The sequence below is a fragment of the Pollachius pollachius genome, assembly GCF_949987615.1.
Source record: "Pollachius pollachius genome assembly, chromosome: 11".
Lineage (NCBI taxonomy): Eukaryota > Metazoa > Chordata > Actinopteri > Gadiformes > Gadidae > Pollachius > Pollachius pollachius.
Genome location: NC_136944.1, coordinates 8,621,984 through 8,634,886, shown reverse-complemented (window position 1 = coordinate 8,634,886; position 12,903 = coordinate 8,621,984).

Here is a 12,903-nt window from a genome sequence, read left to right as displayed (position 1 = left end):
TGTGTGTGTGTGTGTGTGTGTGTGTGTGATGGGGAGGGGGGAGATTCATGACATCGTGGTGGCATGCTGTAGTTTATGAAACGTATTATGTTTGAAAATGAGCGAATGACGGGCTCAAACAGCGTTCATCATACCCTTGTGTATTCGAGACAGGGCTAAGGCCTCACGCCATCTATACCCTCTTACTCTGTCTACCCACGTCCTTCTGGCTGAGGTACGCTACACCCACACAAACAACATCAAGTGTTTATGCAGTGAGTTGGAATATGCAATTGACAGTGAAAAACATCAAAGCGAACTTTATCCTAATTTAATTTCACGCATCGGATCAATGACGCGCATAGTTGCACGTGCATATAACTGTATATAGAGCAGTTCGTAAGTAACAATTAGACTGGTATCCAATTGGAGTGGTTACGAGCTATTTCCATACACAATAGGCTGGGTGTCATAATTAGGTGGCTTGAATGACTAATTGTAGGCCTACCCTACATTAAGACTTAAATCACATTACAACACGTCGTGCTAAACAGCTTCAAGCCGTACAGCCTACACAGTCAAATTGCGTATGCTAAACTGTAAGAAAATATCACATAGCGCATGAATAAATCTGTATTTACGCATTAAAGACATTACTGGATTACTGTATTTTCATGCTGACCCCCTGTTGTCTATAACGCTGTAGTGATGCAGACAGTTCCACGTTCCTGTGAATGAACAAGTTCCTTCCGTAAACTTGAAACTTCCTATATCACAAATCAGCGTCCATGTACAGTTGTCCGTTCATCGAGTCACTACTGTACACCTTACAGTAGGCTCGGTGTTGAGGGATCCGTGGATGGCTCGTTTCTTGCCTTATGACCCGTCCAATTTTCTCCACGTGATGCTCATACTTCAGAGCAGAGCAGACACCAGTTAATTGTGTGGCGAGCCTGTCTGCCAGCCTGTCTACCACTTGAACGTGATTCTCCTCATGCGGCAAAGGTCTGGCAGTGCAGAGAATGACTCGATGCGTTTTGTAGTAGAGACATTCAACGAAAAGAAACAAAATTCCTGATCAAATGTGTTGGCCTTTTGGCCCACGGAGCCAACGCGTAGACATATCAATCGTGGTGCACGTGGATGACATTTATGTAAGGTAATATGAAGTAAAGACCGACATGTACCATCAAATAATTATTTAATTCTTAATAAATATGACTTATGGTCCCTTTATAGTACCCGAGCTGAATCCCATCTATGAACAATTTTGCCCACTGAGGCGCCGTTAACGGGACCAAAGTAAAAACGATTGGCGGCCCGAGACAACAGACGTCCCAGGAAGTGCCAACATTCCTTTTCACAGTCTTTTGTTGTCCACCAATAGTGGGGCAATAAGGTAGCCATAAAAGCACACCATATAGCAATATATATCCCATGAACATCCGCACTTTATACGCTTACTTCCTCCAGTATCAAATAGAGCAGTTTATCAATTGCTCTCTGCTGACCAAACATGATGCCAGCTCGAAGGAGGGGACAGGACGAGCGAGCCTTGACAACGATGCATGGAAACACAAAGACACAAATTGTTGCAAAAAGTCACCTGACAGAGCAGCATTAATGTATAATTGCGTCTACATGGATATAAAAGACCACAAGGCTATAGTAAGACGAGACAACAGCGTGGGAAACCTGGAAATATCCAGATCTTATACCACGACCAAATTGTATTTTCTCTACCCAATAGCCATACCACTAAACTACTTATTTGACCTTGTTTCTTAGCTTATCCCGCCCCCCCCATCCCCCTCGATGTTCTAGCCAAATAACCGCTTTCAATCTTCTTTTTTCTAATAACCTGTAGTAGTGTACCATTTCCACTCATTATTTTCAAAATAACTCTGATGTGTCCTCCTAGCTTCCCCGAGTCTCCACTCCAAACAAACGGGCAGCAGCTGGAGGCCTCAGAAGCGCAGAGGAAGTTCAGCCATGTGTTCCTGATCAAACATTCACATGTGAACCCTGCAGCATCTACAGCGAACCACTTCTCATGCAACAAACCAACGCACTTAATCCAACGTGCTGAGCGCAGCCTAAAGATGAAACAGGGGCTGAGTGCAAACGGATGGCTGGATCAAGTCGTAGCACATGCGGGGTCGTCTGTAGAATATAACGATAGAGTTATTTGGTTATAAGGTTAAAGAAAATGTCGAGCCAATCCAATAGGCTTTCGGCGAAAAAATGGGATCATGCCATGATTATGAATGGTTAATAATTCATAAAACGCACTCTTTTCCACTGACACTCAACCACGTATTAAATCAATAACTGGAAATAAATTTACTCCATCCAAAAACGAAGCTCTTCCCCCTTTCGGGCATTCTCAATAATTTATGAAATCGTATGAATAATTCCAGAGTGTGCTTTTGGACTTCCAGGTACAAACAATTACAAAAAACAGACAACAAGAGAAGAATGTGTGAATATGTTTATGGGCGTTGGTGTGTGTGTGTGTTTGTGGCTGTGGACCTAAGAGTGTTTTTATTGCTCTCGCTCGCACAAACAGAGACACGTAGAACGGATGTCTCGTGAGCCATCTGCACCTTGGCTTTTCAACTTCACGCATCTTCAGGATGTCCATGGAATTTCGCTCTAGAAGTCAGGAGAAGTAGGCTTTCCCGAAATACACTCAAACAACAAAAACAAACAAAATACTAAAAGGCTAGGTCAAACCAAGCCTCTCACCTAAATGTTGCATAATTCAATGTGTGAATAAAGTATTTATTTAGTTATTTCATTTAAATAAATGTATAGGTTGGGCTAGTAGCTAGTAGGCTACATTGATCAAATGAATAATGAAGTTTCTTTGTTATAATACTATTTGTTTTAAAAGTAAGATATCATCCAGTATATAATAGGTGTATTACTACAACAGTTTATATAATAATACTAATACTATACTACTTTTACCACTACTACTACTTCTACTACTACTACTACTACTACTACTACTACTACTACTACTACTTCTTCTAATAATAATAATAATAATAATAATAATAATAATAATAATAATAACCCATGTTTAATATGCCTTTACATAGATACTTGATTTGGACCACGATAGATCGGGCTGAATCCGTCTTTAAGACTAATATCCATTTGAAATCTTAGAATGGTATGCCTATGCTATATTTTTTAATACCGCACTTTCAATACAATTCTACTGCTTCCCCGTGAGGAATACGGCACCCCAATAAGATCAAACCAATGATTTGGCAATGCAATCTTTACACTCATGTTGCTTCAATTAAAACTATAAATAAAAAATAAATGAGCTTGAATATTACCTGAAGATAGACGTCAGTGAGGCTCTCCCTAATCAAGACTCTCATTATTGAACATTTGGTCAGTGTGGCCTCTGGATCTGAATATGAAAGTTTAATATCCGGTACACTTCATTTAGCGCACGGAATATCAGTGTCCTACTTTACATTTTTAATGAATAGCTGGATAGCACTGTGCATCAGTTTGCAAAATAGTGTGTGCAATAAGTCTCCACTTTCCCACCTTTGAATAGGCGTTCCTTTATTAATACATTCCTTCGAGGAAAAAAGCGTTGGAAGATTTTAATCATTAAATTGGAAAGCCGAATTGGAATGTGTGTTATCAATCTATCCAGCATTCTATCAGGCAATACATGCATATATCAAATGTGTGCCACATATTGGATGTAAATTAAACACATGCAAAACAATGCTATTCCAATGCAACAAGTACGAATATGTAACACAAGTGCTGGGTCAGCAAGGGATTAGTATATTCGTTCTAATGTCTTTACGCAGTGGAATCCAAAAGGCTCCCCTCTGACTTCACTGGAGACGTAAAAACGCAATGTTCAAGACTTTTAAAGTGCTGAATGTACTAGATTTGGAGCCTTACTAAATACTATCAGCAAAAAGGTGACCAATTGTGCACTAATTCAAAATGGGCATCAACACGACAAGCTAATAAACTTATGAATTGAAAATTGAATTATAGCTCCCACAGGATATAAAGCACATTATATATGGAATTTCCTTATAACAATGATGAAACGGACAAGTGACGCGGAACAGAATTAAACGCATGTTATTAAGTGTGTGTTTGTATATCTTTGTATCCGTGTGTGCGTGCGTGCGTGCGTGTGTGTGTGTATGTATGCTTTTGTGTTTGACAATGGACTACATGCATGCAGAAGCATACATTTCTAGGTTACCCCGAAAAAAGAAAACATTTAAATGATTTTGTCATTCGGTCAATGAATCAGAGGGTCAGTCCTCTATGACCTTGGTTTAATCAGTTTCCACTGTTATTGTTTTTCACAGTATCCCTGGAACTTCGGTGTTGCTTCTTCATCTTCATTCTGCGATTCTGGAACAAGATTTTGAACTGCCTGTCTGTTAGGTCAAGGTTTTGGCTGATCTCTAGGCGGCGCTGTGTCGATAAATACATGTTGTACAGGAACTCCTTCTCCAGCTCCAGAGTTTGGTGCTAAGCGTAAGGTCTGCGTTTCCTGCTATTGGCTTTAGCAGACAGTCAGCCAACCGTTATGCTGTTTTCCTCAGTCAGGTCAGGTTCTTGTAGCCTATAACAAAGAACGATCCGTATTAATATTAACAGAGAACGTAAGACACAAAATAATACTGTCTACAAAAATGTAGATGTGTAAATATGTAGTAGTCCATGTGTATTATGTAGCCTATCCTATTATTACGACTAAGTTGTCTTGAGCTCATGATCATGAAGTGGGTCATATGCGTTGGGATGTTCCATGTGTGTTCAGTTGCACTTTAAAAAAAAAAAAAGAATTCCATAGATGCCACTGTCTTGTCCGAAACACACAAGAAACGAACACATTTCATGGATGTAATAAAAAACTTGGCAACAAAATAAGATTTCATATGGCTAACATAAGTGAAGAAAGGCAGACACATTTGTGCTTTGAGTTGGTACATGCCAACGATGACGAACTGGTGATGGCTTGGCCTTGCACTTTTATGAGCTGCTGGAGCCAGACGCGCAGCAACAAAGCAGGCCTCACAGCCCCAGACCCACCATCAATGGCACGCCTACACTGCACGTCTTTTCTCCCGTCCCCCGAGCAAAGTCTCTTCCGCATGCCTGGCTGTGAGGCACCAAAAAAATTGAAAACACCCAGACATAGAAAAAGTGCTATTCAGCCTAGGCGGAGGGCACTTTGACTGGGCGCAATAAATGAATTTCAAAGGGACAAAGCGACTTTCTTTGTCATGGCGCTACCATGGAGCTTCCATTTTTAACAACGCAGCGCAAAAAAAAAGTAGAAAAGTGGGAAAAAGGAAAAGAGAGTCACCCTGTCTCTTGTAAGACACTTCATTATTTGGACGCCACGGTGGCCAACTCATTCCTTGACCATTATTTCGAATGTGTTTGTGTTGTGGTCGGCCTATCACCACATCATTCACCAATCCCTGCTGTCTTCCTTCTATTCGAACTGGTTAATTAAACGTGCAATGCGTTTATATTATTCTTTCTCCCTCTAGCTTCGACCGCTTTTGACCCACCTAAATAATGACTCGGTAATCTCTCCATTAGGTTGTCCTCTCCGTGAACAGTCGGTCCGCTTGCCTTTGCTTTACTCTGCTGGACGCCCGCCGGTGATGTTTGGCCGATAAAGCCAGTCTCGCGTCGACTGACTTGAAACGACGAGGGAAATTCTCCGTCACCTGTGTCGTCTACAAATTCTTCGAACCCGCTGTCGTCAAGAATTAACAGCCTCCCTCTGCCCTCATCGTCAATCTCGTCCTTGCTGTAAAACAAAACACACTGGGTTTTGCATGCGTCAATGGAGTCTAAAGGTACTAATTGACCCCTTTCGTGCCGTCGCGCGGTAAATTCCGGGTCGTGTGTGTGCTTGTGATGTCGTGAGTTGTCTGCAAAGGAGATGTTCGTTTGCTGGGGCTGGGGTGCGTGAAAAGTCAGCGGGCTGCAAGCGATGCTTGTCGTGGCACCGGGGCTGTCAGTGCGTAAAATATCTCCATACTTTACATACGCGTCACCGCTGCCGAGTGCGTTAATGGGAGCGACTCTAACGTATCGATCAGCTTCAAGGCGATTCCTTGTTTGGTTGTCGGGACACGCTGCTTGTGAGGACAAGCCGACGCGACCCGACCCGACTGTTGGACATTTACACCGGGATGATGTTTGAGAAATGATCCCAGAATCGGCAGTTTTTGCTCCATCACTTGCCATGACCAAGTTATGTCCTACAGGTACGAGTCCAATTTGATTGAGAAGAGGTGGCGCCGGTGTTGGTCCGTGATGGGGTTCGATTCCAGGATTACGCACGATAAGGACGAGTCTCTGCCGTTGGAAGATCGTTCAGCCATGAATGAGGCACCTGCACTTTGGTTTCCTGTGGTAATAAGTTTTGCCAACGAGCCAATGTTTGGATCGCTCCAACCGGTTTCCAATGGACGATGGATTTTGGCTTATTTCATTGGTAAAACGAAATGACAATCAGGCGGAACGGGGCGAGACAAGCTGCCAAAGATGCGTGCATCTGCATCATTCTCGTCGGCATGCCAAATACAAATCGGTCTTAGAAAGTATTTGCTGGAGTTTGATTGAGTTATTCGGTGCAGATGGTAGTCAGTCCACGACTGAAATGGCTATTGGATGCATGGTTATATTGCAGTCTAAAATATTTTCCATTCAATTGGACGTCTTGAAAACTAACTTTTTGTTCGTATAGGCAACGGCCAACTGTTAATAGCCTATTTGTTGAAATTGGCAAATGGACATATTTAATAAGAGGAGGGAATATTTTGACGAAAGTCGAAGAGAAAGGACCCTGTGTTCTATAATTGGAGGAGAGAGAGCAGTGGGGAGCGAGCTGTTTCCTGCTTAGCTGCCAATTGCAGTCTGGGGTTCACGGGCAGACCCCGCCTCTCGGGTTTTGGTTTGATACTTTTTTTTTGGTTCAGTTTTTCCTTCTTTCCTAGACTATTTATTTGTATTTAGGCCTATTCTAAAATGCCTGTCTTCTTTATCCATCCGTCTTTTTATCATCTTTCCATTCAATGGATAATGCAATTTAGAATGCCTAAGTGGACGCTTTCGATGGGCGCATTCTTTATTCCATCAGTTTGAAATGAAAGAAATTACGGAAAAGTACCTATAAACACGATATCCATCTTCTTCTCCCTCCTCAGAACGACAGAGGTCCCAGAAAAAAAGAGAGCTCACCGGAAAGTCTGAAAACTGCTGTGAATTCCATCTCTGCATCCAATTAAGGCGCAGGTCAACGAAGGAGCTCGCAATGGAATTTCCTCCCAGGATTATGTGCTCATCCGACCTATCTATAATATAAATGATCTATAGTCATCCTAAGTCATATTATGTTGCCAAGAGATGGGTTACTTCGGCCACGTCTAAGAAACTGTAACAAAAACTGCACCTTCACGACAAAGAATTATTTATTTACGTAAGCCTAAACACAGTAAACTTTAAGCTTTTTTTCAACGGTATCTGCATCATTATTTTAAATGATCATGGTCAATTTATCTTCATGTGATCATGTGGACTTTTTGTAGCAGAATTTAAGTTAAGTTACCCTATTTTGTTTCCAAAATAATGAAGTTATCTGTAATTGTGGCTTATATTATATTATATTATATAAGTGAAGACTACTTACATATTGAGGTGACTTTATTTTAAGTAAATGCGTATTATTCTTTTATGACCAAATAACTTGAAGGCTGTAACTTCACGGGCAAAAAAATAGTCCTAGGGGTCTAGCCTCATCTTGAGACGTCCGAAATTACATTTGTTTATGAGAGCCAAATGATGTAGGTTACGAACATTTTACAAGGAACACAATAACAATATTATAGATCTGGAATAAAAAATAATGGAAGTTACTATTAGGCATAATAAATAACCTAACCTGAATTAAAAAATACAGATTTGCTAGCTGTAATCACACACACACACACACACACACACACACACACACACACACACACACACACACACACACACACACACACACACACACACACACACACACACACGGACACACGTACACTCACACACGCACAAACGCAAACGCACTCACTCGATGAAACACAGGGAACGATTAATAGCCGACATTTTCTTTTATTATATAAAAGTAGAATATTTATAGGCTTAAACATATTATTATATAAATTCATGAATAAATAAATGTCATAGACTTATACAAATTGTTAAAGGAATATTTATTACAATTTGCATTTTTGCTAATTCTCAAATTCTATTCAATATTATTTTATATTTGGTGGTTAAATGCCTATTATTAATACAATGTGTTTTCTTCGTAAACAGGAAATATGCTCCTTAAGTCAAATCATGAAAGCTATTTGTAATGGACTTTGTTGAAAGGCTTTAAAGGGTGGGATATCTCTGGAATTAAGTAAATTATATTTGTTTGAATAATTGGCCTATTTCTTTATAATTACGTGTATTACTATCTTGGTTCTCAACCTTAATGCAAAGGCCGGTAGCATATTTATTCATGGATGATTACTTTTAAAAAATATGGCTTGGCTAAATACAAGAGAATGCATTGCTGCAGGTGAGGATAGTCACATACATAAATAAATAAGTGGGCCAAAAGTCATCAGATGCGGTGCGTATCGTCGCTTCTGTACATATTGGATGTGCCCTTTCTGACTCCAGAGGTCACTGTTGCATTGATGCCTTTCTTTTAAATTTAAAATGTCCGTCTTTGAGAGTTACACTTTAATTGTTAAAATAATTACTGAATCATTTTAACGTATAGGCTTTGATTTAATTATATTGTACTTATAATCCTCTATTATTTATTTATATGATTCACTTAATTGCATAGGCCTATAGATCGATTTGTGGAAAATTATAGTCTATTAATTTCTTTCCTAAATTTCCTACATTTAGGGGAAGCCGAATTAGAAAACCTTTTAAATTTGCTCACATGTGCCCTACCCTATATAACTTGAATGTGTTGTATTTGAGGTCACTGCCTTTAATTGACGTAGTAGGATGTAGCACGCATTAATTGGACTCACTTTCAACTTACAAGTTTAACAAACTGCTTTGTTTAATATTGTGTTACATAACTCACTCACAAGTTCATATTTCACATTTAAATCAATCCATCAACAAAAACAACACAGAGCTTTCCTCAAGGTCAGACTTAAACACACTAAACTCACAAAAATAGCATTAAAAATAAGCCAAGGTATTACTTGAACTTACCGTATTCCAACCAAGCATTCACCAGCGTTTGAGTTTGACCGAAGGTTTAAGCACAGCGGACATATAAGCATTCAGTCCTGCTCATGTCTCCCATTGTGTAATTCAATTGCCGGAGTTGTAATCCCCGTCGTTATACGTTCCCCTTGAGCTCGGCTGGTTGCTTGTGTGTATCCTGAAATACTCCTGTGTGCCGTTGGACGTGTGCAATCACACTCATGCGCCTGTTTAGTTTGTGTCTGGTCTAGCTCGGCCCCGCTGTTAAAGCCATTTAAGGGTTTTAGGGGAAGACAGGCTGTTGAAATGACCTCCATGTGTGCTGGCCAGCAATAAAGGCCCCTGAGGATGTCACTGTGTGTGCGTTTGTGCTAGTTGGTCTGTCTGTCTGCCTGTGTCCTATGTGCGTTTGACTCACATGTTGAAGTCCAGATTTCAAAGTTATACATAAAAATGGACAGAAAGACAGTTGGCAGAGAGACAGTCATTGTGTGTGTGTGTGTGTGTGTGTGTGTGTGTGCGTGTGTGTGTGTGTGTGTGTGTGTGCGTGTGTGTGTGTGTCTGTGTATGTGTGTGTGTGTTTGCGCATAGTGGGAAGCGATGGCAGGATAAAATGGACAAGATTGTTTCCTTGATTGATTGATCTATGTAGTAAGCTATATAGCTATATATATATATACACAATGTCTATTTGTTTGTCTGTCTGCCTGCCTGGCAGCTGTCTATCTGTCTGTCTATAATTGTATCCCCTCTCTCTCTCTCTCTCTCTCTCTCTCTCTCTCTCTCTCTCACCCAACTCTTTCTACGATTTCTCTCTCTTGCACTCTGTCTCTCTCCTTTCTATCTATCTATCTCTCTCACTCCCCCTCTCTCTCTATGTATCTCTCTCCCTCTGTATCTGTCTCTCTCTCTCTCTTCTCTCTCTCTCTTCCTCTCTCTGTCCTTCTCTCTGCTCTCTCTTTCCATATTTCTCTCCCTCTGTCTGTCTCTCTACCTCCCACCCCATCTCTGTCTGTTCGTATCTCTCTCTCACTCTCTCTCTCTCTCTCTCTCTCTCTCTCTCTTTCTCTCTCTCTCTCTTTCTCTCTCTCTCTCTCTCTCTTTTTTTCTCTCTTTCCCTCCCTCCCTCCCTGTCTCTCGGTCACTCTCCCTAAATCACTAGCAGGAGGAGATTTCCTCATTATCAATCAGGCTTCCAAACGGCGAAGCGCTCAGCTCTCTCTGGTCAGACTCGTATAATCGTATCCATGACAACGGGGGGCCCAGGATCGTTGTAAAGTTTTACAGCAGAGAGAGAGAGACCCGGAATTCTTTGTGTGTGCAAATGTCTGAGTGTGGGCACTGATTAGGCAAACCACTTGAATGGAAGAGATAGGAGCAGAATGGCAGCGCGTTCAGAGCAGACAGTCCCTATAGGCGTTGTGCCTTCTATTTGATGATGACATAGCTCTATATAGACAAAGACATGCTAGTTTGATAATAACACAGTACCAGGTTGGTATTGGCATTGTACTTTGATAGTACATTGTACAATGAAGATGACAGTAGTAGATGGACACTACCATACTAGGTTAATTGAAGTACCATATTGGAAATGACATAGTACTTTGAGAATAAGATAAAACTATGAAAATGACGAATGACATATAGAGGAGATGACATTGTGGATCGAAAATAACATTGAACTAGATTGTTTCATTTACTATTCTGATAATGACAAAGTACTAGTTGAATAATAATATAGACCTATGAAAATGACACAGTAGACAGAAAATACCCTAGAACTAGATTGATAAAAGTACCATTGATAATAACAAACTATTTACATAATGACATGCAGCTTGTTTAATAATGACATATTACAAGATTGACAATGTCATGGTACATGGTACAAGACTGTTAATGACAGCACCTCTTTAAGAATGATATAGTCGGTCAATAAGGACAGTTCTAGATCGATAATGACCGTACTTGGTTGATTACATAGTTCTAGATTGATAATGACAGTTATCGTGTGCTGAAATTGCTCTCGATTGATAACGTCAGTACTTGTTTGTGTGACATAGTTCTAGATCGAAAATGAGAGGACTTGTTGGTTGACATAGCACTAGATTGATAATGACACAGAACTTGTTCCAGGTTTACTGTGTCCCCTCTACAATTGTGTATCTGTGTTTACAAACAACATTAAAGTCCCTTTGGCAGAGAAAGGATTTTGGATGGGAACGAGCAAGGGGAAGCATTAGGAAAATGAAAACCCATTATCAAATGAGATTGCATTTCTTACAAGAGCAAGATTTCTTATACAAGCCGTCTCCCGAACCTTGGTGCCCAAGGGTTAAACTCCAGCTTCTTTCAGATTAAACATCACACATTAAGGCAACTAATCACATGCCGTGAAGATTGTGTCTCATAATAGATTATTGACAAACCGTCATCTCCATCTTCTGGTTTAGTGTGCTGTTGGGCTGATGTTCAACATGATCAGATGATTAATAATACAGTGAGACTAGTGGAGACACCACTTTGGAGACACCATTGTGGAGACACCACCGTGGAGACACCACCGTGGAGACACCACTGTGGAGACACTGACCTTTGATCAAATGTGAGAAAGAGTGAGAGGAAATGTTATAATATTTAATAATCTTTCGTTCTAAATAATGTAATACCAGTATTTTTTGCACTGGGATTTTATGCCCAAAAAAGGTTACAAATTTACTAGCCTTTTGTGCATGAAAATCACAGCAAAAACTGAATCAGCTTACTCGCCAATATAATAAACATTAACATCGCTCAACATTTAGGCTCACAATACTTTGAAGCATTCCAGCATGGTATACAAATTATTAGGAACAGGAATAGACGTGACTATTGGGGTAGGCATCTATTGCTCATGATGGTCCTGGGTCACACATGAATAAAACAATTTGAGTGACAAAACTGATACAACTACTATGTTTGTCATTAATAACTAATGCATGAAATGACATTATTTCTACGTGGACTTGGGTGTTGACGCTATAGCAAAGAGCACATTGCCTTTCACGTGAATCAAATAGTCCTACATATTCACGTTACATTTGTTAAGTCATCATTAACTGGGATTTGTTGTTCAATCCCTCAAGTCTGAACTGAGCCTCGGGGCACAGATCTTTAACGGTTGGGTATTACATGGGGGCTTTCATTGCCACCTACATACATACAGTTTCAGCGTGTCCTGCTTGCAGCCTATCTGCGGGAGAATACACTTTCATAAAACAGGGCCTCCAATGAAAAACGAGCTGCCAATGACATCATGCACCAACGCACCTGAAAGTATAGCGATAAATAAAATACACAGAGAGGCGTTTCTGGTGTAAAAAAAAAGTACTGTTGTTCTGTTCTTCCAACCAACTGATAACTGCTGACCTCGAAAAAACTGAATTATTTTTTTTAGTATGTCGTCTTTCATTGAATCTTTTTTGATTGTTTTTTTTATATAGCTAAACTTTATTCCTCACTGAACCTTTTCTCGCCAAGTTGAACACAGATAATTACTGTTATATGTATTTAAAAAAAAAAGACTGCAGTTATCTCAACACGACAAAAGATGTCAGACAAAAGCTAAAGTATGTGCCAATGTCT